Here is a 17,789-nt window from a genome sequence, read left to right as displayed (position 1 = left end):
AGTTTTTTTTTGTGTGCCATAAACTCCTGCTTTGTACATAATTTCTATGCCGAATTTACAAAAAGACCACAATAAAACCATTAAAATATCTGGAGCCACGTTTATCGGTCATGCAAGTTTGTCATAAAAGCGAGGAAACAAAGTGACAGATTTTTGAACACAGTCTGGTGAAACTCTTTCCACAGCTTACAAGAGCAGCACGTTTTGGGGCTCCAACACTATCAGTTTGTGATACCATACAGTAGAGTTTACATAGTATATGGGGGGGGCAGGAATAAGACGGTCCAATCATAGGGCCAAGGTAATTAGGTAAGGTAATTAATTAGGTAGTCTCAACCCCAGAACCATGAGAGTTCTTACGCTGATACACTACGTTACTGCATGCTGCCAAGCTCTCTATGCGGAGTGCAGCGATTCAACGTAATATTTGAGTCTGGGGAGAGACTATTAATTAGGTAACCTCATGCAGGGTTTTCCCTGGATTTTTGAGGGCTTATGCCATGCCGCAGGTCACAATAATGAACATGCATGGCATTTAGTCAGACAAAATAATCCATTTAGGAGGAAAACTTTTTCTTGGCTCTTTCCAAGTCCCTTATAAACTGCATGTGGTGGTGGTGATGATGATGATGACAGCAGCAGTGATTTGTCTTATCTGTTAGCCTGCATCTCTGCATCAACACCCTGCATTGGTGACTGACTGATTGTCCTTTGTGCCTGAGAGTGTTAAGTTTTTATCTAACCTAATGTTTTCAATACTTGCTAAAAGTTGGAACCTGAGCATTAATTGAACTTACATAGACCTAGCCCCATAACATGACCCTGCTACTCCGATATTCTCGTACAGCAGTCAGGGTCACACAGCGTTCTTATCGGCAGCGAGGGGGAAACGCTGTTCAAAAAGCTCTCCTACCCGTATCCGACGTCCGATTGCAGATCCGAAGATATGATAGTCATCCTACTGAAGCCAGTAATTTGGCCGGCGCTGTTGAAATCATACTACTGCGTGAAACAACCGTTTAATTTCCACAGCCTGTGCCGTATTGAGAACAGGAGAAGCTTCCTAGTGCCGAAAGGTAACCTTGGGAGTTTGAGTATTTCATGACATGTTTTGCTTCCCAGATGCGCTGGATTTGCGTTGATCATTGACTGAGATGCCGTCTCCGTGTGACTGCATGTGTTTGCTCGCCGCGTGCAAGCGGTGCACCATGATAATGAGATCAAACACACCCTAATGCTAAATGTAGCATCTCATTCTATGCAATATTAGTTCAAATTCAGACAGGCACTGACTCGGTGTGGTACTGTAACAGTGATTGGCACATATTCAAGCAGTGAATCATGGTTTGCGTGGCTGGACCCCAAGCCATTGGAACTCATACCAATTAGATTCAACCAATGTGTCTTTGGTTGACTGGGTCAATCTTGTGTGTGTGTGTGTGTGTGTGTGTGTGTGTGTGTGTGTGTGTGTGTGTGTGTGTGTGTGTGTGTGTGTGTGTGTGTGTGTGTGTGTGTGTGTGTGTGTGTGTGTGTGTGTGTGTGTGTGTGCGCGTGCGTGTGCGTGTGTGCGCGCGTGCGCGCGAGAGAGAGTGATGTGTAAATTTGCCCTGAAGTAATAAATAATGTTGAACATTGTGTCTATCGCGTCTCTAGTTTTATACTTTTTTTCTGAAAAGGCAGTGGTCATACAGCAGAACTGGAAAGCAGTGAGCTTTCCCTCCCAACCTCCTCTCTTTCCCTGCTCTCTCCCTACCTCCTCCCCTTCCCTGCTCCCCCATATCCCCCCTTTCCCTCCCTCCCCCTCCCTTTCCCTGCTCTCTCCTCCCCCACATCCCCCGCTCTCCCTCCCTTGCTCCCCCTCATCCCTTTCCTGCTCTCTCCTCTTCTCCCCTTTCCCTGCTCTCTCCTCCCCCACATTCCCCCTTCTCTCCCTCCCCTGCTCCCTCCCTACCTCCTCCCCTTCCCTGCTCCCCCATATCCCCCCTTTCCCTCCCTCCCCCTCCCTTTCCCTGCTCTCTCCTCCCCCACATCCCCCGCTCTCCCTCCCTTGCTCCCCCTCATCCCTTTCCTGCTCTCTCCTCTTCTCCCCTTTCCCTGCTCTCTCCTCCCCCACATCCCCCCGCTCTACCTCCCTTGCTCCCCCTCCTCCCTTTTCCTGCTCTCTCCTCTTTCCCCTTCCCCTGCTCCTTCCCCACCTCCTCCCCTTCCCCGCTCTCTTCTCCCCCACATTTCCCATTCCCTCCCCACCTGCTCCCTTTTCCCACTCTCTCCTCTCTCACATTCCCGCTGCTCCTTCCCCACCTCCTCCCTTTCCTGATCTCTCCTCCCCCACTATTCTAAAGCATGGCACCCATTCTATCCTAAAGCATGGCATACATTCTATTCTAAAGCATGGCACCTATTCTATTCTAAAGCATGGCACCCATTATATTCTAAAGCATGCTCCTCCTTTCCCTGTTCTCTTCTCCCCCACATTCCACCCCCTTTTCTCCACTTTTTTCCCCTTTCTCTATCATATGATTGTTCAATCTTGTTATTATTACTACTGTAACTGCTACTGTTGTGTCGACTAGATTTAGTTAGACATAAGTCCTCTGAGACATGCTTGTGAATTAGGGTTATACAAATAAACTTGACTTGACTTGACTTGAGTTTGGGATAACAAGTGCAGCAAGACAAGAGCATCACCCTCTGTGATTTTTCTGTGATGGAGACATTGATAAGTCCAGCCATCCAAAGCTTAGTGACTGATCCAGAGGAGACATGGAGACATTGATAAGTCCAGCTGTCCAAAGCTTAGTGACTGATCCAGAGGAGACATGGAGACATTGATAAGTCCACCCGTCCAAAGCTTACTGACTGATCCAGAGGAGACATGGAGACATTTATAAGTCCACCCGTCCAAAGCTTAGTGACTGACTGATGATCCAGAGGAGACATGGAGACATTGATAAGTCCACCCGTCCAAACCTTAGTGACTGATCCAGAGGAGACATGGATACATTGATAAGTCCACCCGTCCAAAGCTTAGTGACTGATCCAGAGGACATTTGGGGATTACTATGTTTTATATGAAAGCTGCAGAAGGCAACGTTGCAAAGGTAACTGTCTGGGAAAAATGTGAACCTCAGTACCCAGAAATCATGTAAGGTGACATCAGGAAATTGCACACAGCACCAGCTGGACTGTGCCGTTTTATACCAAAGGATAGCAAAGGGATCAGAGGGGAAACAGATCTAACGTCCGTCCAGCTTTCTCTGAATGGAGCGCTGTTCACTGCGGTTTAGGAGACAGTTTGGATTTCACTCTTAATCTTCACTTCTGAGAAGATTTCCCATCAGTGACCTTACAGACACCACTGACGCCAGTGACCTTACAGACACCAGTGACCTTACAGACACCAATGACCTTACAGACACCAGTGACCTTACAGACACCAGTGACCTTACATACACCACTGACATCAGTGACCTACAGACACCAGTGACCTTACAGACACCAGTGACCTTACAGACACCAGTGAACTTACAGACACTTAATTTCATTTCATAACATATAACATTTGTCAACATCTGATGATATGTACCAGCAAAGCATTTGTAGCCTAGGCTAATTTGCAATGCCCATCCCTAGATGTTATTAAAAGCACCTGTTAAAAGCAAAGTACAGTAAAAAGCAGTAAAATTAACAGTAAACATAAACAAGGATATCATAAAATCAGTCAGGGCAGTGAGTTCCACATTTTGACCCCCTGTACAGTGAGGGCTGTTTGACCTAGGGAGGTTTTTCGAAGCAGCACTTTGCAGTTCCCTGCAACAGCACCTCTGGTGGCTGTGCCCGAGGCCCCCAGAGGTTCTACCATATCGCAGAGAACACGTGGTGCCTCTTCATGTATACATTTATAGATGCGTTTTAACTTAGCAAAACCAATGAAGTCATCAAAACCTTCGTTTTTTGATGATTCGACAGTGGTGGAACCTAATACAATAACTCAAGTATGATAGAATCATAGAGCACATATAGGGGTTTGCTGCATAAAATGGTAGACCGTTCCTATTCATTCTGAATGTATATAGGTTTGCTTTTACAACTCTGCTCACCATCTGAATATGCTTCTCAAATTTTAGGTGAATATCTAACATCATGCCAATATGTTTAAACTCAGATACAATAGATTGATCATTGATTTTTTTATATTCAGAATCAGAATCAGAATCAGAATCACTTTTATTGCCACAGTATGCAAGTTACATATGAGGAATTTGTCTTAGTGTCTCTATGCAGCGTAGCGGTCACATCAATATACAGAGATAAAAAGTAGGAAGATAACTAAAGACAATCGCAAAGTTGCAGTGCAATCAAATCAAATCAAATCGAGTAAATATATACAATATGTACATGAGTGTTGAAGTGTTCTGTGGATGATAAATATGAATTTATGTTGGATTTACATGAGATTTACAGACTGAGTTAAATAGACGTTAAATAGGCAGTGGATTTACATGGATTTACAGTCGGAGTTAAATAAGAGTTTACATTGAATGTACATGAAATTTACAGGCTAAGTTAAATAGGCATTAATGTGCAGGGAATTTACATGAATTTACAGTCCCAGTTAGACAGGCATTAAAATAGATACAGTATGAGTTCCAGTTTTATGGGGGGGGGAGTTCAGTTGAGTTTAGGAGGAGGTAGTGAGTTTGTGTGTGGGGGGGGGTTGTTGGTGAGGCCCTTGGTGGAAGGGGTTTCCGGGCCTTGTTGGTGAGGCTCATGGCGGTTTGGAAGAAGCTGGTCTTGTGGCGGGTGGTTCTGGTCTTGGCAGACCTCAGTCTCTTGCCGTGGGGGAGTGTCTTAAAGAGTTTGTGGCCAGGGTGGGAGGGGTCAGCCATGATCTTGCGAGACCGCCTCAGCGTCTTGGCTGCATGCAGGTCCTGGAGGGATGGCAGGTTGTATCCAATTAACCTCTCAGCACAGCGGATGATGCGCTGAAGTCTGTTGATGTCTTTGAGAGTGGCAGCAGCATACCAGACGGTGATGGAGGAGGTGAGGATGGACTTCTAACTTATTTATTTCATTCACTTGATATGGTGAGGACCGTCTCCTAGACGAAAAACAAATTGACACAGTTTTCTTACCGTTCAGTGTTAGACAGGAACATTTAAGCCATACTGCTACTGATTCTAGATGTTCTGTCAGTTGTGTGGAAATAGATGAAGTGGACCGGCCGGACACATAAATGACAGTATCATCTGCGTACATCTGGAGACCTGCTCCTGGGCCAGTGACCTTACACCAGAACTTAATTTGGGCAAACCGGGTGAATCTACGACATCTCAGTTAGTGGGAATGAGAGATTCTTCTCTGCTGGGAGTCCGCCAATTTTTGTCAAAGTAGTTTATGAAAATGTAAAGTAAAAACTACGAGCAAGATTTTAGATTGTTATTAAACAGTCTAAATGTAATATCGATGCCTCACATCTTACCTCTAATATTAGACGAGACCAACGCAGAGTAGTCTCGCTTGAAACCCGAGTGAATCGGCGAGTGTTGTCTTGATGATTAGTCTGTCTCGGTCTGTCTGCGGGCCGGTGTCATCAGGAAGTGAAATGAAACGGTTTGCGGCAGCCACTTCGGCCATAATTACAAAATTACTTTCAAACAAACTGTTAGAATATAACGAGAGATGTTCGCGAGAGCAGAAAGTAGCGAGGGCAGCTGTCAACTCGAACTCCTGAGAAAAGGACAGAGGCCTCTATCTTCCGACAGGCACTATCCCTAAATAGCGCTTTGCGCACTGTTTGCACGTGCCTTAAGGCACGGAAGATAGCATTCCGCCTTGCGCCGTCCGCCAGGTGTTCTGCCGAGTTTTGCTCCCCCGCTGAGCAGCAAAAAAAAACATCCCCACCTCACGGGAGCTACTTGTAATTATTTATACAGAAATGTAACTGTTTCAAAGTGATATAATTGTCTGGTAGACGTGACCTCCCTGATTTCTAAGTTAAACAGCCCTGAAATATGTTGGGGATGCAATTCTCGGTGGGCATGCGGAAACATTCACGGCACCTGTCGCAAACGCAAATTAGAGCCGTGCCAATTCTGCCAAAAATCATCTGCGCCCCAAAATGCCTGGGGATTTGGGCGGTCTTAACTACCAGAATTATTCACAGGCGTGGCCAGGCAAGGCTGGGCATTACGTCAATCAAAACCAATCAGATTCCCATCTCGCAATGGTTGTTTGCGCGAGGTTGCCTCGCCGAGGCATGCAATATGCTATAATTCTCTCCGTGCGTAATAGAGTGTACTCACTCGCGCGAGAACAGAGGGAGCTTATTGACAGATCGTCTGTGGTGCCAATGACCCTTCGGGTTATGAAGGTAAATAGCCTATGTCCATTGTCCCACAAGTTTTCTCAATTAATTTCCCTCTGCGATGTGATAAAAGTTTCTCAGTGAGTTATAGTTGATTGCCTCACTGAATTATCTGCTAATACCCAATTTTAGCAGCATAATTTGATGTCTTGGCGTGACAAGGCTGTGCTTAATGACATATCCAAAGGGAATTCCACTTTCCACTCCGCAAATACCTCTCTGCGCTGGGAGCGCAGCCGTAATCTCCGTGCAGAGCGCCCAGCGCAGAGAGGTATTTGCGCGTAAGAGGTCCTTTTCAAAGCTCTTAGCGCAAAGTAATTGCGCACTGCTGACGATAGGGTAACGCCATGTATCCCACATTTTAGCGCTGAAACGCCTGCTTTGGCATGGGGCAGCCAATGCCCAGTACAATTATCACAGGCATGCGCTTGTGTCCGCCCCCAATTTGCATTGCACACGGCGTTAAACGAGCGTAAATGCAAAATTAGCGCTTTTGGGAAGATAGAGCCCTATGACTCCTGCTGAGAAAAAGCAAACTTTATGGACCAGGGGAGCTACTGACCCCAAGGGCAGAACAGCTGCTGGGACAGGCGAGGACGAGCTACATGCGAGGCTGTGCAGCGGCCGAGTATTGTTAAATTTGAAGCGGGGAAAAAACAAGGGGTCCTTAGGCTAAAAAAGGTTGAAGAACACTGATTCAGAGAACAGATAAAACAAAACTTCTGGATTTATTTTTGCATTAAACTTGTCCATTGTGGATTTAAAGCTGTGAAAACATAGACTGTATACAAATATGGACGTCTTCACCATGACGTCACCCGCTGCTTTATGGACTCCTGTTTTGAAGCCTCAAGTTTGGCATTTTGACCGTCGCCATCTTGGACGAGAAGAGCTTCACAATCACTGGACGGGCCATCTGTCAATCATGCCCCAAAATATAGTCTGCCAGTCTAGTTTACTCTAAATGGGACCATCATTTACAAAGTGAACTAGGGATGCCCGATATATTGGCAGTCATATCGATACATAATTTTTGTATATATCGGTATCGTCTGATGAGCAAATGTTAATATCAGTTATCGGTATTGGCCAAAATCAAAAAGGACGGTACGGTGGCTCACTGGTTAGCACTGTTGCCTCATAGCAAGAAGGTCCGGGTTCGAACCCCGGTCCGTCCCAGGTCCTTTCTGTGTGGAGTTTGCATGTTTTCCCTGTGTTTGTGTGGGTTTCCTCTGGGTGCTCCAGTTTCCTTCCACCACCAAAGACATGTATGTTAGGGTTAGGGATGGGTATCGTTAAGGAATTAACGATACTACTACTCTTATCGATCCGGTACTTTAACGGTACTCTTATCGGTACTTTTTGTTATTTTTAAGAGAGAAAGAAAAAAACAGTTGCAAAATCTTAATGGGTGCGTTTTTATTATTAATTTAAATATCCAGAATTATATAAGAATTTAAATCTCCTACCACTGCCAATACCAACCAACATTCAGCTAGGGAAAGCATAAATAAAGCATGACAGTGTCTGTCTGCTGCACTTGCCCCCAAATTACTAAATATCTCCCCTGCTCTGGAAGTAACATTTCTTTAGGACAACTGAGAGATGATGCTCTGTTGATTTATTTCAGGCTGGGGTTTTAATTATTAACACACCCAAACAGCTGGATAATGTTTACTACTCTCGTCTTAATCATCCCTGTTCACATAGTCCTACCTGATGACGAGGTGGGTCTGTATCATTTGTCGAAAACTGTGCATTTCTCCGTTTGTACCTATTTGATGCACTTTGTCTTGGGCTAAGTGTTTAGACAAATTGCTTGTGTTTCCACCGTTGCTAGTGAACGATTTATCACACACTTATGCAACGTGAATTGTCAACATTAACTCGAGTGAAGTACAACCAGACTTTTGATCGCTTCGTTCTTTGTTAACTCATTGAGTGCCAGCCACTTTTGGAGAACGGACGCTCCCAGTGCCAGAGTTTCAGAGCGTTTTCAGTGATTTCTCGAGGCCCACAGAATATTGTGTGATATTACTATGTAAACACCGAACACGCACAAAGAACGAGGAGACTCTATTGTATCATCAGCAAAAAAAAGTTTATTGATACCATTTTCCGTTCTTTAGTTATCAGCCGGAGAAGATAGGTTGTTTTCAGCAAAAACAGGCGTTTCAAATTAGAAGCTGAGATATTGAGCCTTTTGTGAAATGAAGCATTTCAAGCAAATCACTGACTCTGAAGCTAATATTTTCTGACCTGAAACATCTGAACAGTAATTTCCTTCAATAAACAGCACCCCCACCCCCCTCAACTCCAAACTCCTCCTCCGTGGGAGTGTCTCTGGTGGCTCTGCTCGCTCTGCTGGCTGCTGCGTGTGGCAGGCGAGTCTCTGCTGCCTGCTATGGCAGGCTCTGCTGCCTGCGAATCCACGTTCGGATGGCGGCCGCTCGTCGGGGGAGTCTGGATGGGGCTCGCTGAGTTCGTCTGCGTTTCTGGGGTTTCGGTTGTGAGCTGGGATGAAGCTGCGTCCGATTCTAGGCTTTCTGCTGCGCGTTTCAAAGTGCGCTGCACCCAGTCTATTTTCGGAGCGCTCAGCCTTGTGCGCCGGCTCCCAGCGTGACACTGAAAAGCCAAACCATTCTCATGAGAATGGTTTGGCTTTGGTTTTATTTTCTGGCGGCTAATCGTGTGGAGAAACTATGCAGCAGAGACAGAGGGGCTCATTTGTGGGAGCGGATTGACTGCTGTTCGCAGCTAATGTTGGCTCCAGGCAGCCAGAGCAATCTGTGCCGCTCTGGCTCATGCATCGGTTTCTCTTTCATCACGGGGCTTTTTCTGCTGTTTTTCCTCAACTTTCGCTAATCTGGAGAGCACTGTCGCCACCTAATGGGTCCGTAAAATAGGTTATACACCTTCAATAGCTACAATATTTTTACAGGAGATGCACGAGGCTTTGATCCACGTCCCACCGTCAAAAACGCAATTGACGACTTTAGTCGTCTTTGGCACTCTACGTTACTATTCGAATTGACGACTATAGTCGTCATTGGCACTCAATGAGTTAACGTGTTGCGGTGTCTCCTCGGCTCAGCTGCCTTCCCTAATCAGTGTGTGGAGTGTGTGCATGTGTGTGTGCTGCCCGCCCAGCCCCGCCCCGCCCCTCTCTCCTCTCAGCTCGGCTCCTCGCTGCAGCAGCAGCAGCCTGCAGCCTGTCTCTCGTCTGAGAGAGAAAGCAACACGGAACTCTTTTCTCGTTCGGAAATCACAAAAAAGACATCTTTAGGCATGTCTTACGGAGTTGGTGCGATAAAATGCGCAAAACAACGTTTATGTAGTAAATGTAAATAGGAAATCTATTTCCTTAATTTCTCCAGTACCGATAAGAGAACCATTAACGTGAAAGCTTATTGATCCTCCGGTATCTCGAAATCCGGCCCCGGGGCCCGTCTGGTAGAGGTCTTCACGGGTCTACTCGGACCCTAGGACCCAGGACCCGACCCGAGACCCGTACGGGGCTGGGTCCATATTTCTTATGGTCAATTAAGGTCCCCACGGGTCCGGGTCTATTTATCCTTATGTGTAATAAGAGTGGATCCGAGAAGACCCGTGATCAGCGCTGATCACGAGAGAAACACATCAAAACAGCGCACGTGAGGCTTGTTGTCACAAACTGCAAGTAAATCCATAGAGAAAATAAGTAGCAAAGAGCGTTCCCATCTGCAACGAAAATTACATTACTTCCTCGTTTACATGAGGCTCTGCAACGAAGTGATTTTCGTTGCAGAGAGGTAACCCTCTTTCTGGTTCCTCTCGCTATGGATTTACTTTGAGAATGACAGTTTCCCGTACTTTGGATTATTATTTGATGATCGCATGGTGAGTACACAAGTCACAACATGTATGTGATTGTTTCTAGCGCTGTTGTGTGTGTTTTTGGGCGAATGAACGGCGGTAGCATAGAGAGACTGCCACTGTGACTGTACTATCTAACTAGCGTTAACAGTAGCAGCAGCCCCCATGTATCACTGTGAAACGCACTTTCTAATGCATGCACGCGTGTCCCTTCGCATTTAACGTTAGCCATGTGGCTTTTCAGTCAGCAAAAAGAATAACAGAAAACGTGGATTTATTTTTTTATTACACATTTCTTGGCAGGGATGAATGGATAATATGCATTACGTCACGGTCAGGCAGTGTCCGGGGCAGCTGCTCGACAGCGTCAACCAGGGGAGAATATGCTATAACGTTAGTTAATAAAGATGCCCAAAGTTTCATTTGATATAGCCTACAACTTGTAGCAGTTAACAAGCAACTTTGACGTCGGCACCACTAGTCTCTGCCTCGGTATTTCTCGGATCTGCACGGGTCTCAGATTTCTAATAATAGACGGGTCCACACGGGTCCGACATTTATCGGTTCTGAACGGGGCCGGGTCTCAGATTTCTAATAATAGACGGGTCCACTCCGGGTCCGGGCACAAATGTCCCGGGTCCATTAGGGTCCGGGTCCGTGATTTTGGACCCGTGAAGACGACTACCGTCTGGTACCAGGTCTCGGTACCCATCCCTAGTTAGGGTTAATACTCCTGTCAGTGCCCCTGACCAAGGCACTGGCAAAAAGAACTAGAGTTGGTCCCCGAGCGCTGCACTGCAGCTGCCCACTGCTCCTAGTTCTAGGAAGGTTCCTAGTAGAGGATGGGTCAAATGCAGAGGATCAATTTCCCCATGGGGATAAATAAAGGATAACTTAACTTATCTTCATATTGAGAGGAAACAATGCAGTAAATCTATGATTTAGGGCTTTTCCAAAGGTTTTGGAAATAAATGTTTTTCACTATGTACACAATTTTATAGAAACTTGTTTTTATATACAGTAGTAGATCATATCGACATCGGTAAATATCAGTTATCAGCTATAACAACAATGTTAATATTGGTTATCATATCGGCCAAATATAGGTGCATCCCTAAAGGGAACATGATGGTCTATTGAAGAAGACATGAAACTAGCGATTGAGAGCATAAACCTATTAGGAAAGTGTTTACTGAGTTCATAAATCAAGTGAGAACTAGGGTCATTGTCCCATTGACAATCGGACTATACAAATTCCTGGGAACAACAATATCCTAGGACCTCAGGTGGCAAAAGAACATCACTGCCACCACCAAGATGGCCCAGCAGAGGATGTACTTCCTGCGAAGTTGCGGAAACACAAACTGCCACAGAAAATTATGGTCCAGTTCTACAAAGCCATCGTTGAGTCCATCCTCACCTCATCGATCACCATCTGGTTCGCTGCCGCCACCGCTAGAGACAGAGGCAGACTGCAGCGGATCATACACTCAGCCAAGAAGATCATTTGCTGCAACCTTCCGGCTCTCCAGGACCTGTACAATGCCAGGACCAAGAAGCAGGCAGGAAAGATCATCGCCGACCCCTCCCATCCTGGTCATCATCTTTTCCAAAGACTTCCACTTGGCAAAAGGTTCTGGTCTATCAGGACTGATATTGATTTGGACCCCAAGATGCTTGTATGAGTGATGACACCCAGGACCAGGGGCATGGCCTCCTGTTCCTCTGGTATTCTGCCACAAGCTCATTGGTTTTGCTGATATTGAGCTTCAGGTAATTGTCGGGGTACCATGTAACAAAGCTCTGTACTACTCTAAAAAATAGCAAGTTTCTCACTGGAAATTATTCATTGTAACCATAATGATAACTTAATACATTTGATTAAATTCCTTCAAAGTTTTCAGTACAAATATTTTATGAGTCTGTACAGACATAAGTATAAACTGCAACTTGACTTGTTGCGGAGGCATACAACTGCAACAGCAGTTATTTCGTCTTCTCTTTTTTAAGGCGAGAGGGTAATTTTTTATTAACAAGAAGAGGATTAACTAGTGCTCACTTTGTAGCCTCCAGGTAGATGTGAAGTGCTCTTGAAAGTTAAATATCGACTTGAAACAGACGGAAAGCCTCTTGGCTTGCTTCAGGCAGTCTCACACAGAGCCAGGAATGAAGTTGAAATGCCTTTAATATAATTTAGGGCACATCAAAGTCTTTAAAAGTCCAATATACAAGAACGCTGACCGGTTTCGACCACGCAGGGTCTTCATCAAGGCGGGATTGGAAAGAGACTCTTATGAATCACGCCCTGAAGACCCTACAAAAGCGGTCGAAACCGGTCGGCATTCTTGTATTTTTGGACTTTTAAAGACTTTGATATGCCCTAAATTTATTAAAGGCATTTTAACTTCATTCCTGGCTCTGTGTGAGAGTGCCTGAAGCAAGCCATGGGTCATTTTCTATTACTGAGACAGTGAGAGAGCTGAAAGAGCTGAGAGGGAGATAGAATGGGGGAGACACATGAGAGTATGTTCTGACTGGATTAGATCAGAGGATATGATCTGTGACATTTTCATAGAAATAAATTACCGTTTTGCTACTCTCTGCTGATATAACACAATAGTGAGCCAACCCAGAGCCAATTTGTGAAAGTTTTTCCATTTGCTGTTTGAAACACCTGGCGTCTGATAGGTCTTTCCTAGAAAAAACAGACAAAGAAAAGAGCGCCACCTATGGACACTCAAACTTCATGAAGAGGAAATCCAAGCGAAAAAGATCTCACAGTAACCTCACGACGCGTCAACAGGCTCTCTTAAAGGAGAGAGAGCCTGGTACCCATTAATACAGGGAATGATCATCCACCCTAAAACCTGCCCCCCAGTTGTGTTTCCGGTGGTCTTTCCGCTTTGTCCCCATAGAAGGATGGTTTTATATGGTGTTAGTTCATTTTATTTTTGTAGCTACATAGCTAGATAATGCGCATCACATTTATTTACATTACTATGACGCCCTGTTTTCAGAGCAGAATTGTTTTTTTGGAGCTGTTCCCGGTGTCATCCGCCAGATGACGTGGTGTGTTTCTGCCGGAAGACAAGGGTTTTGGCCCAGTCTGTGTCACAGTGCTGAACACACTATTTGATTGACAGCTGATCTCTGGGAAATACCACAGCAATGAGGGCTGAGCACCAAAGCTGGAGAGAGGGGGGAAAAAACTAGTCTGACTCACTGGAAGCAGGCTGCGGGGATAAGCTCTGCCTAGTCTGACTCACTGGAAGCACGCTGCGGGGATAAGCTCTGCCACTGGCTCCGACCATTTCAGTCGGAGCGAAGGGAAATCTCTTTGCGCTCCCTGCGTGTCGCTCTCAAATGCCTCCACCGCTGTGAAACAACAACAATGCTAGCTAGCAAGCTCACAACCTACATGCTGAAAATAGCAAGTTTTGACGAAGATTTTGATTGTGCAATAAAGCAGGCCTGCTTGGTACTTTCCGTGGATAGTTGTATAAGCGGCCGTGCACATCCAGCACATGTATTTGAGCTGCCAGCGCCTTTCTGCAATTCATTCTCTATGGTGCCCAATTTGGGGCCCGCGGGCCAAGTTTGGCCTGCGCTCTTTTTTTTTTGCCCCGCCACGGATTTGAGGGTGGATTTTTTTTTTTTTTTTTTTGCAGGCCAGGCCACCGGGCAGTTGCCCGACGTGCCCGATTATGCAGTCCGCACCTGAATGGAGATGTCGGGACTCTTCTATCTACAATTAACGTTAATTTTGTGCAGCTGGTATTCTCTCTCCCTGACTCTATCACACGGGTGTGAGGCATTGCTATCTGAGGATTGATTGCTCCTGATTGGTTGGCTGAATCACCTGGTTGGGGGGTGAGCTCTGATATTTGATCCCTCCCCAGTCACTGGCTTTAGTGGCTTTTCTTTTTTAAGTAAATTCAACAGCGGTTTGTCTCATTTGCAGACAGAGAGTGGCTGTTTTGAAAGAGTACAATATACGTCGCCACTACGAAACTGATTTTCAAAGTACCTTGAGGATTTTTCAAGTTGTGAATTAAGTCAAATTCCTCTCTTGATTACAAAGGTGGAAAATACAACTGTTTTTAACTGGGTGTTTACTGATTAAATGTTTAAGCTCCACACAAATGCAGATGTTTTTTTAAATATATATAACCAATTGCAAATTATTACAATTACCAAACAGATAAAAAGTAGATTATTATACTGAAATGTTATTTTAGATTTAGAATGTTAATTTTCTATAAAACACAATACATTTGAATGTAATTCCACAACGTTTATTTTTGGCCCTCGGCCCTCCACCCAGATTGAGGTTTGGCCCTTCATGGGAAATAATTTGGGCACCCCTGCTCTATGGTAAGGACGCGCTCGGAGCGCTCCTCTTTCAAGGACCACACCTAGCGTTTAAGCGCTCTTGGCGGCTAGTGTTTTTTGGCGGAGCACTCTGGGCGTCTCAAGCTGAGAAAAGTTCAACATTTGGAGTAAAAGTGCGCTACTCGTCATTGTCACTCCTCCTACCTCTTCTCCTGCCAGGGGGATCTTCAACCTCCGCTGCGGCCAGAATTGCCAATAATCTGGCTTTCATGTTTACAGTGTGAACAATCAACAACATCAAACAAACGAAACCAGCTGGCTACCGTCCGTGTGATCGTTGCGTTCTGAACTGTACTGCCGCGCGACTGCAGGGAAAAACAAAACAAAGCACAAAGAAACTGCTCCATGCACTGTGTTTTGTACACAATGGAAGTGCTCTCGACATGATTTCCAAAGCGTTTATGTGAAATACACATGTTATGTCTGCACGTCCCCTAACAGCCTTTTTTCACGCTATACCAGAGTGAGAGTAAGAGCAGCCAGAATCTCCTGTGCTGCGACAGCGTGAAACAGAGATAGTCTGGCAAGCGAGACTATGAATAAACAAACAAAAAAATATGTGGCAGATGAACACTGTAGCCACCCCCTCAGGGCATGCCCTGTTTTTACTGTGTCGATATCCTTGCTGTTCTCAAACTAATTTGAGTACATGGTGCAGCAGCTTGTTTGCCATGCCATTTGTCAGGGGATCTAATTTGGAATGATTTTAGGTTTAAGGCAGTATGCAACAAAATCTGTGATGTATTTGGTCTAGTTTGGATGTTTGGTATTTTTAATTTGGCACTTTGAATTTTCTACCCAGTACGCTACTTGTCTGCATTATTGGCATCCCTTGCAATTTTGTTGATGTATTGATTGGGGGGAGGGGGGGGGGGCTTATAGCTTTATTCTTAACAAGAAACATTCATACTTATGATTCATCACTTTTTACACTGTACAGTTTTAAACCAAACAACAACATAAGGACATCCTTTTCTCTTTATGGAGTGGAGCAGTTCTGCACCCTTTCCACTAATGTTGTCAGCTAAAATACTGCATACATGTGTGTCCAGAATATGAGCTACAGAGAGGAGGGTGGCTAAAATACTGCATCATACATGTGTGTCCAGAATATGAGCTACAGAGAGGAGGGTGGGTAAAATACTGCATCACACAGTACATGTATGTCCAGAATATGAGCTACAGAGAGGAGGGTGGCTAAAATACTGCATCATACATGTGTGTCCATAATATGAGCTACAGAGAGGAGGGTGGCTAAAATACTGCATCATACATGTGTGTCCAGAATATGAGCTACAGAGAGTTGGGTGGGTAAAATACTGCATCACACAGTACATGTATGTCCAGAATATGAGCTACAGAGGAGGGTGGGTAAAATACTGCATCATGCAGTACATGTATGTCCAGAATATGAGCTACAGAGAGGAGGGTGGGTAAAATACTGCATCATACAGTACATGTATGTCCAGAATATGAGCTACAGAGAGGAGGGTGGGTAAAATACTGCATCATACAGTACATGTGTGTGTGTCCAGAATATGAGCTACGAGGAGGGTGGGTAAAATACTGCATCATACAGTACATGTATGTCCAGAATATGAGCTACAGAGGAGGGTGGGTAAAATACTGCATCATACAGTACATGTATGTCCAGAATATGAGCTACAGAGAGGAGGGTGGGTAAAATACTGTATCATACAGTACATGTGTGTCCAGAATATGAGCTACAGAGAGGAGGGTGGGTAAAATACTGCATCACACAGTACATGTGTGTCCAGAATATGAGCTACAGAGAGGAGGGTGGCTAAAATACTGCATCATACATGTGTGTCCAGAATATGAGCTACAGAGAGTTGGGTGGGTAAAATACTGCATCATACAGTACATGTATGTCCAGAATATGAGCTACAGAGAGGAGGGTGGGTAAAATACTGCATCACACAGTACATGTATGTCCAGAATATGAGCTACAGAGGAGGGTGGGTAAAATACTGCATCATACAGTACATGTATGTCCAGAATATGAGCTACAGAGAGGAGGGTGGCTAAAATACTGCATCATACATGTGTGTCCATAATATGAGCTACAGAGAGGAGGGTGGGTAAAATACTGCATCATACATGTGTGTCCAGAATATGAGCTACAGAGAGGAGGGTGGCTAAAATACTGCATCATACATGTGTGTCCAGAATATGAGGTACAGAGAGTTGGGTGGGTAAAATACTGCATCACACAGTACATGTATGTCCAGAATATGAGCTACAGAGGAGGGTGGGTAAAATACTGCATCATGCAGTACATGTATGTCCAGAATATGAGCTACAGAGAGGAGGGTGGGTAAAATACTGCATCATACAGTACATGTATGTCCAGAATATGAGCTACAGAGAGGAGGGTGGGTAAAATACTGCATCATACAGTACATGTGTGTGTGTCCAGAATATGAGCTACGAGGAGGGTGGGTAAAATACTGCATCATACAGTACATGTATGTCCAGAATATGAGCTACAGAGGAGGGTGGGTAAAATACTGCATCATACAGTACATGTATGTCCAGAATATGAGCTACAGAGAGGAGGGTGGGTAAAATACTGTATCATACAGTACATGTGTGTCCAGAATATGAGCTACAGAGAGGAGGGTGGGTAAAATACTGCATCACACAGTACATGTGTGTCCAGAATATGAGCTACAGAGAGGAGGGTGGCTAAAATACTGCATCATACATGTGTGTCCAGAATATGAGCTACAGAGAGTTGGGTGGGTAAAATACTGCATCATACAGTACATGTATGTCCAGAATATGAGCTACAGAGAGGAGGGTGGGTAAAATACTGCATCACACAGTACATGTATGTCCAGAATATGAGCTACAGAGGAGGGTGGGTAAAATACTGCATCATACAGTACATGTATGTCCAGAATATGAGCTACAGAGAGGAGGGTGGGTAAAATACTGCATCATACAGTACATGTATGTCCAGAATATGAGCTACAGAGAGTTGGGTGGGTAAAATACTGCATCATACAGTACATGTATGTCCAGAATATGAGCTACAGAGAGGAGGGTGGGTAAAATACTGCATCACACAGTACATGTATGTCCAGAATATGAGCTACAGAGGAGGGTGGGTAAAATACTGCATCATACAGTACATGTATGTCCAGAATAT

At 44.9% G+C, this 17,789-nt stretch overlaps 1 protein-coding gene across 1 annotated transcript in view; it reads left to right on the top strand.

The window, feature by feature from the left end:
• sntg2 (syntrophin, gamma 2) overlaps positions 1-17,789 on the top strand; it is a gene marked incomplete at its 5' end in the record, with an annotated part of 206,049 nt that overhangs the window by 450 nt on the left and 187,810 nt on the right. The window lies entirely within an intron of this gene.

The sequence above is a fragment of the Poromitra crassiceps genome (assembly GCF_964638095.1).
Source record: "Poromitra crassiceps genome assembly, chromosome: 3".
Classification (NCBI taxonomy): Eukaryota; Metazoa; Chordata; class Actinopteri; order Beryciformes; family Melamphaidae; genus Poromitra; species Poromitra crassiceps.
Note: the sequence above shows the minus strand (reverse complement) of the source record. Positions and strands in the feature narration are given on the sequence as shown.